Here is a 7,686-nt window from a genome sequence, read left to right as displayed (position 1 = left end):
GGTGGTTTGCGCGCGCCCTCTATATTTCTCCCTCTCTCTAAAAACACACACACTCACTCCCATTCTTTCCCCCCTTTTTTTTTCCTTATTCTTCTTCATCTGCACCCTTCCAACCCCCCTCGACACACATAAGAAACAGAAGACGAAATGAAAATAAAGAAAGAAAACAAAATATATATATATGAGAAGAGGGAGGGCAACAAAGAGAGAGAAGTAGAAATAAATAAATAGAAGAAAAACCGAGTGCACGGAGAAGAAATACAAGAAAACAACCCCCACCAGCGAAATAAATACACATACACATCGAAACTGCATATGTACTTCTAGTACATAAGGCTTTGTTATGTATTATATCAATCCCGGGACGCAGCGATCTGTGCCTGACATTTATACTTGCCTCAAAAAACAAAACAAAATGGATAGATAAAAATAAATAAATAAATTAATTGGAATTAAAAACGTGTTTGCAATTACTTAATCATCCGAACGGAATTTTAGATCCCCGGCTAATTCCAACCCGAGATTTAATTACGCTCGGCACTAAATCACCGGAGATTAAGTTACACTTGCGGCTTTAATACTCTGTTCGAGTTCTGACTAAGTCAATTTCAGTTTTATGATCGACACACTATCCCGCGCCACATGGATGAAACACGATAAAACTACCCCTAAAATAAAGAACGCATGGAAATGGTGTAAAAGACACAACGATGAAAGAATGAAACTTAAGATAATTTGTGTTCATTTAAGTAAAATTTACTATTTTATTAACTATTCCATAATAAATGGATAAATAATTTCATAAAAATGGTGTAAAGGACACGAAACTAATAATAAACGGAAATTGAAAAAAAATCGTGTCCGAATGAAATTTTAATAGTACAATGAATAAAAAAAAAGAAACATTAAATTTGATTAATTTAGCAAAGATTTTAATATTTAGCAAATATTGTTAAAGGTCTCAGAATTGTAAAAATACTTCTAAATAATGTAAATGTTGAAAACTAACAGAAACTAAAATAAATGCATATTTTTATAAAAATTACTCTAAATTTAAATTGTTTTAGTAAATTTATACTTTCTTCAGTAATTTAGAAAACTCATATATAAATACATAATGTAAACAATTTTGATATTTAGTAAGAATAAAATTGGAAAAATATCCCGGATTTCTTTTTTAAACTATGCATTTTATAACAATATTTTATATCGTTTTCATATTTCTTTAGTACAATGAATAAAAAAAGGAACATTAAATTTGATTAATTTAGCAAAGATTTTAACATTTAGCAAATATTGTTAAAAGTCTCAGAATTGTAAAAATACTTATAAATAATGTAAATGTTGAAAACTAACAGAAACTAAAATAAATGCATATTTTTATAAAAGTAAAATTACTCTAAATTTAAATTATTTTAATAAATTTATACTTTCTTCAGTAATTTAGAAAACTCATATATAAATACATAATGTAAACAATTTTGATATTTAGTAAGAATAAAATTGGAAAAATATCCCGGATTTTTTTAAACTATGCATTTTATAACAATATTTTATATCGGTTATATCTTTAGTACAATTAATTAAAAAAAAGAAACATTAATTTAGCAAAGATTTTAACATTTAGCAAATATTGTTAAAGGTCTCAGAATTGTAAAAATGCTTCTAAATAAAGTTTTGATATAAATGCTGAAAACTGACAGAATTTAAAATAAATGCATGTTTCAATGAGAAACATTTTCAATAATTTATAAACAATACATTTAATAGGATTTTTTTTGTTAACAATATTAATTTAAATTAAATTTTTACGGTACAAAATATTGAACAAATTCAAAATTAATTACAAAAAAAAAATTCTTAATTTCATCATTATCACTTCATCATTATTACTTTATTATTATGTTAATTCAAGCAATTCAAGCATTGTTTTAGTGTTATATTAGATAATTACTTTGAAAAAATCGTCGTGTTTGGTGAAGAGTAGAGATTTCAAGCATTTGAGACAGAATATGAGTGTGTCCATTGCATAACGTTTGATCACAAAATAATTCAAAATCTCGATGAAATTCTGATATATTATATGCATGATTCTTTCTAAGACATTCAAATATTCTGGGCACCAATCATTGTATTGCTCAGGAATCAGCAATTTCATCAAACAAATTACAACATATTTCTCTTTGACAATCTTTGCAAAAATAAGATAAATAACACTGATAATAAGTATACCTAAAGCAGCAAACTTTCAAAATTTATATTTGTTCAAATAAATTTAAAAAAAAACTAATTGAATTTTTTATTGGAGCAAATTGATTAAAGTTAAATTATTAACTCAGCTTATAAATATAATTTATTGTTTAATATATTTCTTATTATTACATTCAATGTAAAAATAGAAATTGTGGGAAATTGGTAAATGTGAATTGGAATGTGTGTGTGTATGGGAAATTTAAATATCCAATTCGTTGGGAATACAATAATAATAGTAGTAATATTACAGCGGAGACACTTTTCAGAAATACGACGGGAAAGGAAGGAGATGGTTTTTCCTCCTTCGTTCGCCAGGGAAAACGTTTAAATTGAAACGGTCGCCATGGCGACAATAACATAAAGTATTCGCTCCTTTCCGCCGGATAATTCAGGACCCGAATTAAGGGAAGATCGAGCCACTTATATAACACGCATTGATATGTTGATCCGTCCGTCTTCGCATATTTTGCGTACGATTTGAATAATCTACCTGCGCGGACGAATCTCGTATTGTCATCTTACACCGCAAATAGAGAGGATTACCATTGTGCAAAGAAGAAAATACGTATACACACACGCACACACCCATGGAGAGTAATGAAAGGACGAAATAAAAAAAAGGGTGAAAAAAGACTATGGGTCTTGTTGTTTGTTTATCTGGGCCGTTCCGTGTGAAAAACGCCACTCCAGACGTCGACTGCAACTGACTGATTAGCATTGCATTGCATACGATGATTATGCAACGATCGGATCGGCCACGAACCACGGATTCCGGATATCCCTCGCACGTTCTCTCACACTCCATTTGCACCGTATTAGTTTGGATCAGGATACGGAAGTTGGTTTCAAGTTGAACTAATAATGCGTGAAGCAAAATTTTATTTAAATCGAATTCAACACCTCAATTTTAAGAAATACTATAGAAAACATTTTATACCGAATTAACCATTATTATAATGAATTTATTAGCAATTTCGTTTCAAAATGTGCCAATAAATAAAATATAAAAAAAAAAACTTGAACTTAACAAAGGAAAATATTTAGTTTGATAATTGTTATACATTGTAGATCTAAATTTATTTTTATAAAAGTAAAATTACTCTAAATTTAAATTGTTTTAATTTCTTCAGTAACTTAGAAAACCCATATATAAATACATAATTTAATAAAAATTGATATTTAGTAAGAATAAAATTGGAAAAATATCCCGGTTTTTTTTAATCTATACATTTTATAATGATTGACAATATTTATATCGTTTTCATATTTATTTTCTCTTAATTCAAGTTTTTCATTAATTGAAGATTTCCAGTTTGTGAGAACAAAAAAAGAAACGTTAAAAGTATAGATATGTTGAAAATCTAATCAGCCTAACCGAACCTAACCTAATTTCTACAGCTGATAACAGGTGACTCGATGAGAGCATGAAAATGTATGTAGGCGCGTTGGAAAGGTGAGACATTCAGCTTTCATACGAGTTGTCGATGATGTAATTATCTTAAGGGGATGTCGAGAAATTCACGAAAGACTGAAAACATAACAAGCCTAATCTAACATAATTTCTGCAGATTATAGCAGGCGACTCGAAGACAGCATGAAGATGTAAATATCTGCGTTGGAAAGGTGAAACAGTCAGCTTTCATACGAGTAGTCGATGATATAATTATCTTAAGGGGTTATCGAGAAATTCCAGTCTAACCGAACCTAACCTAATTTCTGTAACTCATAGCAGGCGACTCGAAGACAGCACTAAGATGCAAGTGTGCTCGTTGGAAAGATGATAATTTTACAAACTTCTTTATCTCTTCATAAATTTCCTCTGCATAAATTTCAATTAATAAAAGAATTTATTATAGTTATATTATTATAATTTTGCTATAAAATTAAGGATTTTTATTTTATAACTGAAAATGTTTGGAAGCCAAACAGATATTTTTGTTTGTTTATAAAATACCTTTGGGGTACTCTTGCATGATTGAAATAATAATTTTAGCTTTAACATTAAAAAAGCAAAGAAAAAAAAACCATCATAATTCCTATTATGTAAGTCGGGCAGTGGTGGGGGTTTGGTTAGACCGGAAGCGACGGCGCTCTTTTATCCCCCCCGACTTTGTTTTCAGTGAAAACACTGTTTTCCCCCCTAACGCTTATCTCGGGCGGAAAGAGAGTGGGGAAAAAAATTGAAAAATAACACAGAACGCCGCAGACCGGCAAGAAGAGACGACGTCGCGACGCCCCAGCGAAAATACCACAGCCACCCCCCAAAAAAAAAAAGAGTAACAAACCGCTATTTGCTAAAACAACACGGCCGCGTATTTTTTCAGCGACGCCAATTTGATTTTCATGAGAGGAAAAATACCGGCGGAATTTCGGTACCAAAAAAAAAATTCTTTCACGATATAAGGAATAGCAAACATCGAATGAGGGTTGATGATAATATATATTTTTTTTTGGGGGGATGAAGAAGAAATAGGTCGGTAGGTGTAGATAAAGATTTTTACCCTAGTGCGCGCGTTGCAAAAATTCCACCGTGTGCAATTTTATATACATTTTTTTTTCAACCCCTCTCCAATTTTTTCCAGTTGCGCCGGGCGAAAATTTTTCGCTTGAATTTTTTAACGTTTCCATATACAGTGGAGCTCACGTAGTATAAAAATTGGGTGGTGGGGAAATGCGCGCGGGGGTGGATTTGGTAACGAGACGAAGGGGTTGAAAGGAGATCATGTGTGGCGGGGGCGAGAGACGTAGGCGGCGCGCGGCTGAGCCTAACCCATTTTTTTCTCTCCCCACATTTTCATCTTTCTCTCGCTTCGCCTTCGTCCCATTTGCATCACTCGCTTCATTTTATGTGTGTCTACGACGTGTCTAGCCGCTGTTATCGATCTGCACTTGATGCCTCCGTCCTCGTTCTGGGACGCCCTTTACTCACATACCTACCTACACACACACACGCGACTGTAGGTATGCCCTTTTTTCCAACCACCACCCCCGTCTATCAAATAACATCATACGCAGTAATGAGCTTTCCGACTCATTTTTCCGAACGCAATACACTGGAAAGCTTAACTCTCGTTCTCTTTGCTCAACATTCATCGACTAATTTATTCGAAACCACACACACATCAATGCATCACAATTTAACTCAGTCATTCAACAATATTTCAATTTAATTCAATAAGAATCATCAAAGAATTTTTTTATAATGAACAAATAAATAGGCTAAATAACATTACATAATTTGTTCCAAACATCAATGAATCAAAATCTCCACATTAATTCATTTTTACTACAATTTTTCATTAAATTCAATAAGAAAAAAAAAACAATAAAAGTCAATAATTGAATAAAAAATAAATAAATTTCTTACGTTTGATACTTAAATTTCATATAAAAAAAGATGTTTATTTAACATTAGTTATATAAAACTTAAGTAAAGTAATTGGTGGTAAAGAAAGATTTAAAAATAATAAACCAACTTAAGAATTTTCATCTTTATTATTGATGAAAATTCTTAAGTTGGTTAAGAAAATTTTGTTTTATGAAATAACTAAAGAAACTAATTAACAATTAATTATTCACATTTTATATTAATTATCAACGTTTTTTTACTGATGTTAATATTAGATAAATTTTAAAGAAAAAAAATAAATTATATCCCGGCGCATCCACATTTTCCCTACTTTTATAAAAAATCACTAATTTTCAAATTATTAAATAAATACAAATTAAAATTTATGAACATAAATAATTACATGACAAAGTAATGTTTCCAAAGCAAAAAAACTATCTGTTAATGAAAGAAAACAATGATAATATAAAAAAATCATTCCGCAACGGAAAAGAAACGCAGGTCGATTTGAAAGTGTGCGCTCTCGAATGGGAATAATTCTCTTATTGTGAAAGTCAAAGTGGGAAAGAAATGAGATTTTCACACATTTGCGTTAGACCGCTAATAACAGGACAGGTAATTCCTTACGAACGGAACAACATGTAAGAAACAGATTCGAAAAGAAACAACAATAACAACAACAACAACAAAAAAACGCGAGAAAATAATTTGTTTTCATGTAAAGCGAAAACTCGGAAATTTTAAAAATTTCACATAAAGAATTTTTTCAAAAAAGCTATTACAATTTTTACCTACAAAATGAAATCAAATAAAAATAGAACCTCTTACTTCCTCTTAAATTTATACAGATTTTATTTATTGAAGCATAAAGGAAAATCTTATGTAAAGTTTTTTTTTAAAGCAACTTTTACTTATCAACGAAATTCCTACAATTAAATCTGACTTTTCAATTTGAAATTTTTGCTTCTACAATTTCAACGTTCTATTACGTTTTTTTTTTAATGCATTGTGTATATATAATTTTTTTATAAATTTTATAAAACTGAAAAGTTGTATTGACAGTTTTTTTTTTCATTATTATTTACACAAACAATTCGCAAAACTAACGATATATTTCATAAACAAACATACGAGCGAAACGTGTTTACTTTTGCTACATTAACCTTTACTTCACCATCGCCATCTCCACTTTCCCCAAACCCGTAATTACATTACGTAATAATGCGCGTTGCGTAACTCCACTCCTCCGCCCTTGAACTTAAACCGACTGGGCTATATTAGTTAATTTCATTAAGTCTTCTCTCGTCACATAGAAATTTAATATAACTTACAAATTAGTTTCATACGTATTCAAATTTAATTAAAATTACATATTATAATACAGCACATCTCGCATAGTACGGTTTGAAACCGGACTGATTGAGGACTTTAAAAATACATAAAAAATAAACAAGACTTGACTATTAAGACTTTAATTACAAAATGTATTGCTTTTATCGACAAATTGTATGTTTTATTTTTATGTTTAATAGAAAGTTAAAAGTTGTTTTTTTGGTCAACCCACCCAAGTATAAACATTTAATTAAGTCAAAATTAATTGAAATAACCGTTGCTAAATGGTAATGTAAATATGAATTAGACTTAATGGATATATTTATCGGTATTTCGAAAAATAAAATTAAAAAAAAAAAGTTGGATTAATGTCTGGAAGTCGCGCATTAATTGGCTCGCGCTGTGAGTTAATTAATGCTAAAATGCAGAAAACAAGAGCAAAACGCGCGCGTACAGATTCCAGCAACTGCGACTTCTAACAGGAAAAATAATTTTCCTGGTACTACGCACAGTTACAACCGAGCTGCAAAAGAAAATAGGAAACGAAGATTATTGGAGCAGTAATGATTCCTGCGAGGCTCAAGTAATGAAGCAAAATGATCTTTGTCTCTCCGTCTGGGACGTTCGATTCGCCATCATCTTTCTCCTTTCTTCTTCGACATATCCGAATAATGTGATAAGGCGAAGAGGAAAAGAGAGGCCTTATTACAGTTTCCTGTTGCAAGTGTAGAGTTTTAATTGGTACGAAACTT

The sequence above is a fragment of the Nicrophorus vespilloides genome, unplaced genomic scaffold (genome assembly GCF_001412225.1).
Source record: "Nicrophorus vespilloides isolate i.1.1-1 unplaced genomic scaffold, Nicve_v1.0, whole genome shotgun sequence".
Taxonomy (NCBI): domain Eukaryota; kingdom Metazoa; phylum Arthropoda; class Insecta; order Coleoptera; family Silphidae; genus Nicrophorus; species Nicrophorus vespilloides.
Note: the sequence above shows the minus strand (reverse complement) of the source record.